Consider the following 16,723-nt stretch of genomic DNA (forward strand, 5'->3'; position numbering starts at 1 on the left):
GTTAATGGCTGATGGATGATCGTAGAGGGATTTTTCAACCTTAGCGATTCTATGAAATTTAATTTAAAAAATATACCTGACTCAATAACAGTTTTGTTATCTATTTCATTCTATTGCCATATTTTATGCATACCATGTATAGTGTCCCACATGCTTTTTTTAGGTGTCATCCTTGGTTTTAAGACACATCAAATAATTCAAAGATCTCATCAGTACAAACATTTTTAATCCAATGAATTAAGCAACCACTACTCTAACAGTCAAATGCTGATTTCTACTACCTGTCAGGAGGGTACCTGCACCCAGCCCTTCCATATCCTTCCCATATAAAAAGGAAGGGAGAATAGGCAATAATCCAGTGACTAAAGTACTACTAAAAATATGAGTACAACATTGGTAGGCTTCTCTTAGGCTTTTTCCATGGAAAGGCCCATTACTCATTCGGTGTGTTAAAAATTAAAAAAAAAAAAATTAAAAATGTCCAAAGTAAGCCATGAAGTATGTAGCACCCTATGTCCACAAAATATTAGTTCAAAGTTCACAAGCTATGAAACATCCCAGCTCATAGGTGTATCCTGAATTCCACTTACATACAAAACCAGATAGATAAGCAACAACCCACAAAAATGTTTTTCATCTTTCTCTGTCTGAAGAAGTGTGTGCCAGGCAGGTGTCAGATGTTAGTCACTACTGCTTAAGGCACGTGTATATAGACTATGCAAATGAGGAGAGAATATTCCATCAGACTGAAAAAGTCAAGTTTCTGGATTGGTCAACATATCCCCAAACTCTCAAACTGAATTCAGATAAAATAAAACCTTAGGAAACAAACCAAAAAAAATTGTTTCTGCATGCTTTGGAATTTTACATTAAGGTTTTTTTTTTAGAAAGCTCATGGTCATACCCTTTCTCACAAGCAGAAGCTTGTACCCGTGGTGAATCAACATACAACTGTTGCATATATTGTAACACAGAATTATTAATCTTCTTCCTCCTTTCCTTACAGAAAAAAAAAATAATTTTTGTATTTTATCTTAATATTGATATTTTCATTTCTTAATACAATGTTTGTTACTGCTAAGCTCTTATAAGATTTTTCCTTCCTATTCCAGATGAGCGGACACAGGAAGACAATAGTAACACGATTGGAAAAAACCCCAGATATCTGTTATTTGGTTGTTTCTCACACACAGAATCAATCAAGTGAGAAAACTACATCTCTGAAGAATGCAAACCAAAGGAAGAAACAGCATGATTTACATGCAGAAAGACAGCTCTGCAAAAATATTTTCTTATCCCAAGGACTTGATCCCATGCTCAGTAAAACTGAATGTTCAGTCACAACCATTCTGGAGGGATTAAGAATTCTGACTGGTAGTTGCAGTCACAAGGAGCAGACCCAGAAGAGGAAAAATAAATTAGGAAGGTCGAGTAAATCTGGTACTGACCGTATGGGACACAAGGACTCAGTCATCTGTTGTTTGTTTTGAGAGAGTTTAAAAGGACTGGCAAGAGCCCACGGTGAACCTGTGGCACACACAGGCCAGGTTCAGACACAAGACACAGTGCTTAAAGTGTGTTGCAGTTCAATAAATGACCCACTTACAATCCATCTTATCACAGTGAAAAGTAATTTTACTTAATGAGAGGAGCACTATTTTAATATTTTAGATTAATCTGAGGAAATGAGAAATCATCCCATTTTCCCTACTTTTTTTTCCTAACCTCAGCCACATTTGACCAAGTATGTTTTTTATGCAGGGGGCAAAAAAATTAAGATTGCAACCAATTACACATTTTAATATGCAATGCTCCATGTGTTCATGTAAAAGTTAAGTAGTCCAAATTATGGATGCATATGGGAATAATACTTTCCTATAAGAATTAGTGAAAACTAAGAAAACAGTTTTCCATCAGAAAATGCATCATTTTACAGGAAGGTTATAGACAGAATTTCATAGAGAACAATGTCAAAATTAATCACTATACATTCCCATTTAATTTCAGTAATGCTAAAATATTGCTTTGATGACGCAAATATTAATCCCTAATATATCCTTTGTTTTGAACTAGAACATAATCAATATTATTGGAACGGTACGCACTAACATCTTTTGAAATTATCAAAACAAATTCTTTAAGAAACAAGAAATTCAGTTTTTCATTTCAATTTAAAAGTGAAATAAAGAAATGCCAATTTTTTGAGATTTCCCATTGGAAAGATTGTTTGTAACTTCAAGGGTCAATTGTTGCCAAATACATTCCACATTAAGAGACCTAAGAAAATTACTACTTTGAGCATGTATGAACACAAAACATGGATGTTTCACTACTTTTGTGGTCACTAATAAAACCTTTGCAGTTTCAGTGGTGGTCAGTATCCAAAGAATTTAAGATCACGATCTGATCACTAAGAAATGTTATCAACTGTAGTGCAAGATAACTTATTGTCGTGGGTTGGGTTTGTAACCGGGCGGAAACACCAATTTAATGTAGTGGTTTGGTCTAAAATACTCATTACTGTTTATCTTCTGTGAGATAAGAATTAGGAGAAATGCAAAGCAGGCACCAACTTGAATGAATATAAAGAAGTTTATTAACAGACCTAAAAGAAGAAAAGAAAAAAAAAAATTATACCACCTTTAGAACTCTCCTCCTCCCCCCACCTTCCTCCCTTCTCCCACTGACAACGTAAAGACAACCCTTAAGATGTTCAGTCTGTTTACCGCTTCCATAATAACCTTGTTCAGTCCATTAGAAAGAGAAGTCTCTTTTTGCTCATGCTATGAAAACAGTATCACACCGAGACAGCCACCCACTTCCAAATATTGTTCAGTCCATTTAGGAAGAGGAGTCTCTCTGCTTACGATGTGAGTCCCTTCCCCCGACTTGCAGCTTTTCCCGCAACTGCTTTCGAGGGTCCACTCTTGAAGTTTTTCGGGGTACAATTTTAAGGTTGAGCTGTTCAGAAAAAAAAACAGAGGCCCTTCTCCTTCCCTGGGAGCAAAGGGTCATCTTCATCTTTAAGACTATCTCTGGAAGCATCTCTAGGAATTGAGGTTTTTCTCCTTTCCTCTTTGGAGCAAAAGTCCTCATCTGGTTCATCTGGTTCATCTCTCTCTGTCCAAACTTCTCATGAAATTACAGCTGCGGCAGCATCTGCCTATTGCTTACGAGTTGAACACTCCACCCCCCATATCTTCATGAAATTACAACAGGATACTCTGATATATCATAGCTCCACAACAGACTTTCAGCTTTAAGCATCTCCTCTCTCTCTTCCCTCAGGTTTTCAGCTCTTCACAGCAATAAAAGGGTTAATCTCACCTCGGCCTTGCAGCTGGAATGTGGCTTATCGCAGTTGGTCCCCTGACCTCTGCCGGACAGAGGTGCCGCTTTGCTGAAATCTTGGCCGCAGTGGAGGGGGGGGTTCCGAGCCTCTCCGGCTGCCCACGGCAAGGCAGTGGGGGGGGGGGGTTCCATGGCTGGAACAGGTCCATCGGCTCCAGGCTGGCCGTGGCCCGGCCCGGCCTGGCCCAAGCAGGGCCTGGCCGGGCCCGCTGGCCCCTGCACGGGGCCTGCAGCCACCTGTCCCAGCGCCGGAAACGAGAGAGAGCTGGGGTGGGAGTTTGTCTATTCTTAAGTGTGGATCACAGAGGCGGTCACAACTTTAAGTGGCTTAAAGAATTGTCCATGTTCAAACTGGCCACTGATAGGTTCTATCAGGTCCCAGAGGAAGCTGTAAGCACCCCTTAGCAAGGATATCCCTTCTGGGACTATGCTTGCTAACCTATGACACTTATTTTTTTAGATATGCTGTTTATATGTTCTTGGCATATGTAGCTCACTATTTTCCTATTCCAAAGTCCCAGTCTTTTATGTATATAGGTGTTCATTGCCAAAGCTCTTTCTTATAAGAAACTCACAACTGGATTTTCAGGAGGACAGAAGAGCATATTAACATTGCCTAATATTAGATAATGACATTGGGAGACTTGTCTCCCTTGGGCCCTGAATAATCCACAGTGAGCAAGAGAATTCTTCAGAGAACAATTCAGACCTCTTCTGTCAGATTTCTGCTCACAGTCACCTGATAAAAGATCCTCTTTGTTCTCTTTAGATATAGAAGACTCCTTAGACATTAAACTGACATACCTTTAAGAAATGAACATTCTCTCCTAAAACAAAAGGAGTTTGTTTCCTCCCAGTTTAAACAATGTTCAAATTCATACTTGTAAAAGACAAAGATCAGTACAAGAATTGGAAGCCAAGACTCAGTCATCAGAATTAGACTTAAGAAGCCCTCATCTAGTACAAAAGTATCAGGAGTTCACTACCAAGTCGTATTTCTAAATTGGCCATTGATTTGCTATCACGTGGAAAACAACTCCTTTGAATTCTTCAAACATGATTTCAAACATACCAAAAGACCTCATTTTGTTTTTTTTCTCCATGTGTAAGTGGACATCTTCGGGTTTAGGTTATATCTGTCACTACAACATCTATATAAAGGCATAGAAGTACACCCTAGTGGCGTTCACGCTAATTGCTTAATAATGGAAAAGCACCTTCAGGATATGAAGTATTAAGTGTTGCAAGCTCCAACCTCTTTTCAAAAGAAAGTTACTAGTGCTTGCAAAAGCAAAAATGACTCCATGTAATTAAACAACCAAGACCCCTGCTAACTCTGCAGTGTAGAACCCTGTACCCCAGTCAGAAGCCAGCACACTCAGGACCAATCCTGCTGAGCTGTCCTCATTACAACAGGGCGAACAAAGATGTTTTCTTTATGTTCTCTCAATAATTACATTTGATCTGCCTCACTGAGGATCTCCTGCTAGCAATGAAATGTATGAAGTGTTTCAATGGGTCAGTCTCTAGCTGTTTTATTTTCATTTCAAACATAGCAGAGACTACCTATTTATAATTTCCAAGGCAATAACCAGTGTACTTTCCCATCTTAAGCCTTTCCAGTGACAATGAGCCAATTACACATCAACTGCAAGCTCAGCTAGCATTTTATCCTAATTTGCCAATGAGCACAAAGTAAAATGGGCTTTTTCTAGGACTTCAGATGTTCTGTAACCATTATACCCAGAAACACTTTGAAGGTTCATCAAAGTTACTTCAATGATTTATAGGTTTTTTTTCTTCCTGCTCAATTTCCAATATACCTTTGCTTCAGAAACTGGTTGATTGAAAATATTAAGGCCTATCTCTTAACATGGATGCAAAAATAAATCCTTAACATGAGCTCATATGGACTTAACATACAATAACTTTACCAAGCACCGTGTCCAGTTACTTGCTCTGAAAAATCAGAATAAATTGTCACTGAATGGAAAATACTTTCAAATACAGAATTTATCTAAGCAATTTTTGATACAGTAAAAGCTCTACAGATTAAAGAACAAATCATCCCTCTTAGGTTCACACAGAGGGTCTGGATAGGAGAAAAGCAATCCAGGTTTGTCAAGACCTGGAACTTGTTCCACATGTGATTTCTGATATAATTATGCAACTCTGCTGCAAAACAAACTACAAATACTATAAAAAGAAAAACATAAATTAGGACAGAAATCTATTTCTGAAACAAAAAGCTTTTGCTACAATTTATTACATTCTAATTCCTCAGATAAGGAGGGTACTGACATTTCAAAACAGAACATTTTTAGTAAAAAAACATAAAAACTATTGAGAAGACTTCTAAATTTCATTGCCTGGTATCGCATAAGGACATATAATACAGTTTATGAAGACTCTGATACCCAAATCCTCTTCAAAAAGAAGGAGCAAAATAGAAATTTGAGGAAATTATGTGGAAAAAAAAAAAAGACATTAACAGAATTTTATTTTTTCACACACCGAATTTTAGACCATACAACAATAATCACTGTTGCCTTTGTACAAGTGGGAAGGCAAAATAATAATAATACATCACATCAGTTATTTGAAACTATAGATTTAAAGTGAAAACAGATAAATCTCAGATTTCAGTATTGTTTCTGAGCTCCCTGTTGGCAATCTGCTGAGTCCTCCCGGCAGGGATCTCTAGCTGAAGAAGGTTAAGTTCATTGCAAGATAAAACATTAAACTTGAGGCCAGAAGACAGCAAACAGGGTTTTCCAAAGCACATTCAAAGTAAGGTAGAACAAACTGATTAGGGAGGTAATTTCATTGCTTCCTGTAAGAATTAGTGAAGACTCATAGAGCTTGTTTAAACTACATCTAAACAATCATTTCATAGCCTTTTAGTACAGCTTCCAGCTTAATATGACCCAGCATACTTGAATCCTTGCCTGTTCAATGTCTTCCCTAGACAGTTCCAGGAACTGAGCCTTAGCTTAGATTCCAGTGATCATATTTCAGCAATGGGATGAGCACCCCTGAGTGCACACACTGTCCAAGAGTACTGTCATAAATGAAACTTTCCCTACCAGCATTAATCACTTAAGGCTCATCCGGTATGCTTACAGCCAATGAAGGCTGGCTTTGAGAAGCGATAAGGCAATACATCTCAGAGCAAATGTTGCCTAAGCAGAAATGCACAGAATAATACCTCTTTCTTCCCCCACCACAGGCAGAGACAGATTGCAAGGCATGGTAAAAACATCTCTACCCACCAAGCCTTTGGCATCGTGTCAGCAAAGAAAGTTACCACCACCACAAGTGTGCATTTGACCTTGAGAAAAGCATAGTGTTAACTGGTACCAAAGGGATTAGTAAATGAACAATTTTTCCAACACAGTTTTCAATTACTTTGATGAGCAATTAAAATGTTAATTAAAAAACAATCCAAAACTCAGTACTCAGAAGGTTATGAAATAATAAGCTCTTGTACACTTGCTGCATTGGAAGCACTAAGAAGGTCACAATGCAGCTGGAGCAGAGGTGTAAAAGAGAGGGACTGCACTATACTTGTGGTTGTTTGCTTATTTAAAGAGAAAAGGATACTTTAGATACATCTGGCAATGTTTTTTCTAAGTGCTGAGTTAGACCAAAGATTTATATAAACTGTAACTAGGCAGATAGTGGCTTCAGGCAGAAATTATCACTCACCTAGGACAGGAAAAGAAGCATCTGCCCACTACTGTCACATCAAGAAGTTCAGAGTTTCTGAGTCAAATTCTAAAATAATCATGAGTTGTTTAAATAATTAGGAGATTTTTTTAAAATCGCTAAAATTTGGGCTTACTTCCTTTCAGCTATTATGTTCTGCCATCAAAAGAATTAGAAACTTGCTTCTATTTCAACTTCCTGCTGTGATTCTCATACAACTGTAGAAATTTAGAACTTGGCATATGAGGAAACTTGATTACCGTGAGTCACAAAAAAAAAGATTTTGAAACCTAGTAATACTGTCTCCTTCAGTATGTAGCAGTTAAGACCTGTTCAGGAGGAGGAAGTAGCTCACCTGTTCCTCCAAAGGTACTGAGATCTTGTGCATTTACCAAGTCACGTTTTCCATCATATCTATAAATATTTGCTAGAAAAAAAAACCCAACAACAACAACAAAACAATAACCCAAACCAACCAACAAACCTCAAAGTTTTGTTGGTTTCGGTTTTTTTTAATGCTGCCAAGTTGCATTTAATGCAAGGCAGGAAACCAACCTCCTTGTCACTGTGCACTGACTCTATCACAGATGCTGTAATAAAGTGATTTTCCCTTAAATAGTCTCAATGACAAAGTGCATTATCATTAAAATTAAAACAAAACAGCAAGGTAACCTCAGCCTTCTAGCATCCTCAAAAGTCACTGTGATTCACTAAAAGCAAACAAAAACATCTCTTAAAAACAGAGGTTCTTGCCATCTATTCAATAGCTGTTTTGCCGTGTGACTGATATCTAATATTTGAGGTTAGAGATGGAGATCTTTTGCATTCTTGGAAACAACTGTATGGGTTCTCCTCTGAAACACTATTAATTTGCTTTTCTATTCTATAAAAGCATACTTATGGAACCACGCAGAACAAATTGCCCATATCTTACACATCAGTTTATCCATAGGTATTTAAAAACAAATAACATAAAAAAATACTATCAGGGAGTCAAACAGCGGAAGGCACAAGAAAAGTATTTATACCACAAAATATAACTCAGATCTTATCTCAGAAGTTAAGTTCTTGTTCTAGTGATATAGGTTCTGAAACTGCATTGGAGTGCATGGTTACACAGACCCAGACACAAGACCAGAAAAAATAATTGCATAAGTAGTCTCACTGAAGTAATCCATATACTAGATTGCAAAAGAAGTTTAATCTAACCCCACTGCCTAGAGCATGTTGGTAAAAAAAAAAAAAAAAAAAAAAAAGCAGAAATTCTTTGCCTTACAGACTGAAAGCCATAATAAGTTATTACTGAAAGGTTTATTTTTTCCTATTAATAACATTAATCTACAAAATAACCTGAAAATTAAAATTTAAATCCTTGAATTACACCTTCCACTTCAGTGTATTACTAATATTCTTTCTGATTAATAAATCTCCAGGGCTGTACATGACAGCTGTTAAGAGAATCTAGTAATGCTGCAGGAAATAAATAAAACAATTATTTTTATTGGAAACTGCCAGGTGAAACTTGATCTGCTCACTGTAATTAACATGAGTGGATTTTGGCCAAGACCTTGTAAAGATTAATACCTCAAATAATGATATAGATCAAATTAACATTTCAAAGAAACATTACTATAACAATACCATTAATTTTATTTGGATTAATCTTCTGAAAAAAAGTCTACTTTTCAATATTATTAAAAATGTTTTACTAAACAGTGAAATGTTCAAATGAGTGGTATCAACAAAAAGAAAACATGGCTGCAATGATTTTTAGGGTGAAAAAAGTCCCTAAGCTGTTAGCTTTCCGTTTATTTCATTATAAATCCCCTTAAGTCTGCTAATCCAACTTCATTTCTCCAGCACCATTTACATTTTGCATGTGAATTGCCCAGCAGGTTCTGGCAGTTCCAGGTTTTTGACTTAGTAGAGAGTCAGAGGATCCTCACATTTTTTTATATGCCACAAAATCCTTGTAATGCCACCTAATTAGTATTGTGGTATATGCTAGAAAGAACACATTTCTTAGGTGACAAAGTGGACACAGTCTTACCCTAATGCAAGAGAATCAAATATAAAATATTATATTATTACCATATTTAAGGAAAGTTAGTGGTTTCACCAATGTTGACAGAGTGTGACTTCCTAATACTAGTGCCAATAAAGAGCATAGAAGAAAGTCACTGAAGGAGCTGACCAATACTCACATTTTTAATATATGTTTTCATTACATATATTAAGGAATGAGAGCCCTGAAGATGAACAGGGGAGTGGAGCATCTCCCCTTTCTTACGAGGAAAGTCTTAGAGAAATGGGGTTGTTTGGCCTGGAGAAGAGAATACTCAGAGGAGAACTTAGAGAACCTTCTGGTACCTAAAGGGGACTCACAGGAAGGCTGGGGAGGGTCTTTTTACAAGTGACAGGACAAGGAGGAATGGCTTTAAACTGAAAGATGTTTAGATTAGATATTAGGAAGAATTTCTTTACTGTGAGGGTTGTGAGGCACTGGAACAGGTTTCCCAGAGAAGCTGTGGATGCCCCATCCCTGTAAGTGTTCAAGGCCACGTTGGATAGGCCTTTGAGCAACCTGGTCTAGTGAAAGGCTCCCTGCCCAAGGCAGGGGGGTTTGAAACTTGATAATGTTTAAGGGTCCTTCTGATGCAAACCATTCTTTTTCTATCACATTATTCAAGACAGCAGTCATTTGTGGCATTGAGGAAAAATACGGAATATAAACTGCTTGACAGTACTAAGACTCGAACTGATTAAAGTTCAACTGATTCAATTTGTCTACAGAAGCCAAATTCCATAAAACTTAAGCTAAACAAGGAACTGTATCAATAGCTTTCAGTAGTTTAATACCAAAAAAACAACAATGAACAGTTTGTGTTTCTACAGAGCCAGGAGCAGTTTCTGTCTAAATACAGTTATTTTGTTAACCATAGTTTATTTAGGTTTCCATTAAATATAAAAACACCAAGCTATTTCTCTTAAGATCTACAGCTAGTTTAAAGGTGCTGCAAATGTGTTCACCTTTTCTCTAGTTTTCTCTACCGTTTCTTTGTACTAACATGGAATTAGTCATCCGTTTCAATTATCATCACAAAACCATATCAAATTGTTGATATGTAGATTCTTATGAATCGCATCTCTCAACCTAGGCCTGCAGTTTCAAAGGCACTTCATCTGAAAGAGGACAAGAATAATTCATGGAAGGGGAGAGGAACAATCACAAAACAAATAAAAAGAGTAGTTATGGAACCCATAAATCTGACAGAACTGAAAGGTTTTCAGAACAGACTATAAAACAGCAGATATCAGAGAAGAGGAACGGACAGGGGTTTCCCCTTTCAAAATGTTAAACTGAGTAACTCTTTACTCTTAGAGATGGGTTCAAATTGACTTTTCTACAGACTGCTGCTAATATTTTTTTAGTTGTTTTGTGTTACCATAAACGTTTCTGGTATTGTTGCTATTTAAGCTTGATTTTAGATATACACCACAATTCATACTGCAAACCATATGATCTATATCGTCGAAATTCAGAGGCCTGATGCTGGGGTTTGAAGCCTACAGTTATCATGTGGATTAGTGTTACACTATGTTCATTATGTACATTAATGTTACATAATTATTTTTTTTTTTTCCCCTACTATCAATATCCCAAAGGTTCTGCTGAGATATCCTGAACACAAAATGACAGTTTGGTTGGGGTTCTTTGAATAAAAAAGCAGAAGGAGAGGAGTCACAGCAGAGAAGTAAATGACCCACTTACCTCCAGAAAAGAGATAAGAAGAGGAAAAACTAGTTGGAGGTGGGAAAAAAAAGAAGGAAGCATGACAGTATGGTTTCAGTAATTCACTTTTCCTGCTTCTTTTTTACTATAGAAAAATAACTCTAGCAAATAAAATACAGGAATTTCTATCTGCTGGGGCAGATTTACTTTCCTGCTCTATTTACTTCAGCTGATTGCTGTTCTCATTCAAAATTGCTTCGTTCTGGGAATACATAACTTGACTCCTTTCCTCCATGTGCCATTTTAACTTGTATTCCTTTAGTTTTCTCTTCTCCCCTCCCAAGAAATATCTTTTTCTTTCCCTCCTAACATTCTCCTCAGTATAATTCTGTTTCATTTGCTGTTATTTTTATATTGGATTCTGAGAGCCAGACTGTAGTTTTACAGCCAAAATATTTCAGAAAACAGTATAAAAGACAGATGGCAGAATTTGCAGTGTTTTAGTAGTGATGGTCTTTTACTGACAGTCAGTACAAGGAGAAAAAAAAAGGTTGCCGAAACTTTTTCCCATAAACTCTTGGAAGTATGTGGAAACACTGGGAAATAATGGAAAGTGTTTGGAAACTCCCTTGTTGAAAAGCTCAAAGATGCAGATAGAGTACTCGAAATTGCACATTCATGAAAGGAGGCAACAGGTCTCCTTTAGGCCAGGGGGCAATACCTGCCTCCGTTACACCCATTGGCAGTAACTCCAGAACCCACTACTTCTTTTCTACAAGAGAATGTCCTGGTAAAAAGCTGCTCTTTTTTTAAAACTTGAAGGCCATTCCCACATGTTTTTACTACTTTACTACCATTTCCGATTAAGTGGACAAAGAAGGGATATAAAATTTAGCTGTGTTTTGTAGGACATAAATAAAAAGATGCAATACTTAAGGGCAGAGAGATTTGAAAGTTAACCGAATCAAAGTGTTTGCAGGAACTACAGCTTGCAGAGGACAGCCTGACAAATTGTTTTTCTTACAGCTCCATCCTCCCAAATACTCCTCCTCTCAGGAGTTTGAAAGTATGAAGGCAGGAAAAACTGAGGATAAGAACCACATGGTATCACCATAAGGAGAGTAGGTGGAAATATTAAAATGGGGACATTTATTTTATAATGTGTATTTCCCCACTGCACCTCCCAGATTCACCCACCTTTTCATTATAATATTTCTGTGCAGCCACCCACCTAATTTATTGTTGTGTTTTTCAGTGCATAAATGAAGCCTCCAATTTTGAAATGAAGAGCACAATTGTACCAGAAATTGCATGCTGACCCATAATTTAATGTGAACCTTCACATGAATAGTAAACTTCGCTGCTGCTACTGCCTCTTTTGGAGCTTCCCAAGCTTTAAAAAGAAAAAACGTAAGATTAAAAAAAAATAGTAATAAAAACCAATCTTGTGCTAATTTGGCATGGGTTAGTAATTTTCAGGGAACTTGACACAATTACTTATAAACTGGATGTAGTGGGGTTTGAACCTTTTGCACTGCAATGAGCTTCTGCCACCTGTCTCAGACTCCTTGCTACAGGGACACAGGAAGTCAGCAGCACAGCAGTTTCAATGAAAACAGACAAAAAAAAATTAAAAAGAAAGAATAAAGGAAAGCATTAGCACTGAATTTTCTGTTTTATCCAGCAGCCTTCTTCCCTCCTACTTCCCAGGACTGAGCATCGTGCAAACACGCAGCCAAAGATGTGAGGGGGGTCACAGTTCCTTTTGTGAGTAAACACATGGCTGCAGGTCCAGCAGGGGGAAGGAGCTCCCTCACTCGGCATTTTGGTAGAAAAGTGGAAGCTCACTTCCCAGCTAATCCCAGCTTCACAGTTACAACATGGAACACGTCAGGAGCAGTAGCAGCAGATCCTGTCACATCTCTGCATATGGTTTCCTCTCCAGAAGGCAATGGTCTGTACAACTCTCCAGAGAATGTCACTACTCACAAACTCATCTTGTTATCAGAAATATTCTCTCTAAATTAGACCTATTTTAATTTTAACAATAGCCTTCTGCTATTCAGTCACATTTGCCAGTTTCAATTAACATCTGAAAATCTTCTCTATTCACATTCCAGAGCTTTAAAACGGCTTAATATCCCATTAGCTTTTGCACACATAAATTTAACATTAAAGTAAAAAAAAAAAAAAAAAAAAAATTAAATTGCTGGGATGCTGGAAAGGAGACAAAAGTGCAAGACTGCTTCAAATGCAAATGAAATCTCACTAAGACATTCACCTTTAACATTGCTATCTATCAAAATAATAGAAATATGGATGAAAGATGCAGATCAAAGCAACCTTTCAAAATTGTCGATTAACAGGGCTACTGCAGAACATCATTTTTTATGCTTCTTTGTGCTGTCTATAAATTATGTATAGTTACTACTTGCATAGTGGTAATTTTATTTAGATCTTATTTCCCTAGTTTGCCTCTGAATGTCATGGGGTTTTGTTCCTTTAATTTCTTGCTCAACTACTGTTTTTTTCTGAAAAGGCATCTGATGATGCAATACTGATCTCTATTTCCTATCTTTCCTCCACAGGGGCGAAGGAATCATTTATCATTTTGCCTTTAACATAATGTCTCTCGAATCACCAGAAAGCTGTTATGTTTTAAGTTAGAATTCCAGGAGGCCTATAGAAGTGGTGCTCTCTGTTCTACATCTTAGTGCCAGCAGAAGAAAAGAAAAAAAATCTCTTCCCATTTCTAAATCCAAGACATATATTACCAAATCTTGCATTTATCATATTCCAGATAAAGTAAATTAACAGACTTAGTAAACAAGGAACTGGTAAGTCCAGCCCTCATTTTCTTAACAAATATATAGTAAATGATAGCATCAGGGAAAAGAAAACATAAGAGAGGGAAGGTAGACGATCAATCACAGCATTTTATATATTCTTGATATGATTTAGCAGCACTGCATGAACTAGTGCAAATCCACTAGACATAAAATGCAAACTCAGATGTTAAAGTAAATCTCCATAGTCCAAAACATGAGTTCTTGTCACTATGTAGGACTCCCTTGGTGGAAAGGATGCCCTGCACACACTTCTCCCAATCATAACTCGTCTCCTCCTCAGAAGTGATTTTCCCTACCACTTATCTGCCACTGCAGAGCTATGCACCTCCAGGTTTTTTACATTTGCATTTAAACTGGATTACTTAAAGAATTTTATGTTAATAAAAATTAAGAGAAAAATGCTAGAAATCAGAATCAGACTTAGCTCTATATCACCATTCTCAAAATTAAAAATTCATCATTATAGACACTACAAATTTTCAGTATTCTATTATAAAATAATAATGTATTATGTACAGACCAGCTATACCCCAAGCAGTGAATAACAAGTAACTGAAGCAAATAAATTGCTCATTTTCAATGGTTCATTTCATGTCATTAGTTGTTGAAAATCGTTTGCTAAAAATAGCAGATATTTATGAATGACTATGACAATCACAGAAATTGGGAGGTATTAAAAGGTAAGAAGAAGCGACTGCATTTGTAATTAATAGCACTGATAATTAATACTTTACCTAGTCTCATCTGTCATGCATTTTATTCCAAGTGACCAGACTTGCTGAGTCTGAAATTATCTGAAATTATGATTTCATGCCTTACAGTACAAAATGAAAACAGATCAGGAAACAGCAGCTTTTACAGGGCATACAGAAGATTCTAGTGTTTTCAACCATCTAATATGAAAGGTGTGTAGAGGTGACAGACGGGTCCCAGTCCTCTTGTTATTCATGTTCCACTTGACTTCTTCATTCCTTTGTTCACACAGGAAGTACAGCTAAAGAAAAGTGTTGTTGCTCTAAACCTGATGTTACTGCTACATGTTGTTTTCTTGATGCCTATTAGCAAACCAGCTGCACACTGGATCAAAAACTCCTTCTGGAAAAGCATCAGTTTTTTTGGTCAGTATTCTGCAGTTTCTAAACAGGCAGATCTCAGCAGATACCTGGTGAAACTTCTGACCTTCCCTTCTGCCCTGCTTTCAAAGTGCTGAGCACTTCAAAGGATGTTTTCTCTTAGTGCAATGGAGACATCAAAAGCATGATGCTAAAAACAACGAAAAAATAACAAAATGGGGAATAAAAATAGCTTTTTAAACTATCTGCATGGCCACAAACTAGAATAAAACTCTTCTAGATCTGAGGCAAAATTTGATGAGTAAAAAATACTAATTTTTTAGACATGGCCATTTGTTAGAAAAGTCCCCAAATCCAAGATACTAAATGCTATTGTGTGTGAATGTGAAGAGCTAAAGAATGGACAAAGCACATATGCTAAAGAGAAACTAATTTTCTTGTGGACAGCAGAAATAAAAGTCAGATGATATGATATTTTATTTTACTGTACCATAAGAGAAAATTGTAAGACTTGTCATATTGTTTCATCCCAAATTCTCCATCTGAGTTCAGGCAGTAGCCAAAAGTTGCTCTCATCGTAATGCAAGTGATGAGCAATCATGTTATATCTCCTAACCTCTAGGCATTCATATCTATATGTGAAGATATTATTTAATTAATATGAGGATAAAATACCCAAAATAAGGGTAAACCTTGGATTTACACAGTGACCCAAGTTATCGGTTTTCTAATAACTTCTTTTAGTCAGGGGGTTTTTGTTTTGGTTTTTTTTTTTTCTATTTCTTTTGATTTTCTACCAGGTACTAAATCAATACCTTTATGGACTTTTTGCTGTATAACCTCACAAATCTTCCTTCTGACCACTAAAACTCATCTCAGCTTTCTTCATTTCATATATTACATCAAAATTTACATTATTTGTGTGGAAAATTTAACCTTTACCTACACCAAATTTCATTTGCCACTTTATTATGCAGCTGCTGGATTGTGTAAGATCCTCCTTCAGTTCTTCAATTTAACTTTAGTATTTCCATTTACAGCCATCAATAAGCTTTCTTACTCTACCAGGTGCACATTATTCCATCTGCTAGATAGCACTTGTCCCAGCACAAATATCTTTCAGCTCCACTGGTGATTTAGGAAGCTGATCATTTGTTCCTTCCCTGTGTTTCCCATGTTTAAATCACTGGTTCACCCATTCAAGGACTTCCCTTCTTATTCCCCTGCTCATTGCTTTGTACAGAGGGATTCACTTTACAGAAGTTATGCTGACCTTTCCTCCATGTATTTATCCACAAGGCCTTTTGCTTTTTGTACAGGTTTTAGCAATTTGCCAAGTACAGTTCTCCAAATCTTCCTGAAGCCCTCCTTGGAACTTATATTTTTCACCTTGCAGCCTTGAAGTATCTGGGCAGCAGGAAGCAAGAGGACACAAACTACATTTATTGGTTATGTGTAGTGTAGTTTTACTAATTCATCCTCACTTTCCTTCGGAATTCTTTTCTGGTCCTGGCCTATTCATCTCATCTCTTGGTTGCACAGCCTCTACTGCTGACAATGTTTAGTCTCTGAAATGACATTGATCCAGTGTAAGACCTTAAAAGCTGTCATTAATGTGGGCAAACCAAGCAAGGAAACATTGCCTGCCCTCTGTAACCCCATTTTTATATTGCTTTATTGTAAGCATTTTAAACTGATCACATCATGCCCTGAAATATGAACAAAAGTTTCTCCACAGGGACAGAGTGTCAGTAATTGGTGTTTCTCTTTTCAGATTCACACATCAAAAGTTCTTCAATTATGTTTTGTATAGACTATAGAGTTGCTAATGAAACCAGGAAGATCCAGAAGGACACTCATTCTCGGCAAATTTTTTATGGACAGGACAGGAAAAAAGAAAACCAAAAACAACAGAAATCAATCTTATTCATCTGTACTTCTTCCATAAAATTTTTAACTACTTCTTTTAATATTCAGTATAATAATTTTGTTTCATGTACTTTAGTTTT

General features: G+C 36.8%; 1 protein-coding gene across 19 annotated transcripts in view; it reads right to left on the bottom strand.

The window, feature by feature from the left end:
* The window catches only part of LRRC4C (leucine rich repeat containing 4C), a 513,517-nt gene that overhangs the window by 326,720 nt on the left and 170,074 nt on the right, over positions 1–16,723 (bottom strand). Inside the window, exon 1 of one of the 19 annotated variants that reach the window (XM_069017156.1) lies at positions 7,060–7,117. The exons of the other annotated variants lie outside the window; for them this stretch is intronic. The gene's annotated coding sequence lies outside the window, so the exon portion shown is untranslated. Of the gene's footprint in view, positions 1–7,059; positions 7,118–16,723 lie in introns of those variants that run through there. 19 annotated transcript variants of the gene reach the window in all.

This window comes from Aphelocoma coerulescens, chromosome 5 (genome assembly GCF_041296385.1).
Source record: "Aphelocoma coerulescens isolate FSJ_1873_10779 chromosome 5, UR_Acoe_1.0, whole genome shotgun sequence".
NCBI classification, from domain to species: domain Eukaryota; kingdom Metazoa; phylum Chordata; class Aves; order Passeriformes; family Corvidae; genus Aphelocoma; species Aphelocoma coerulescens.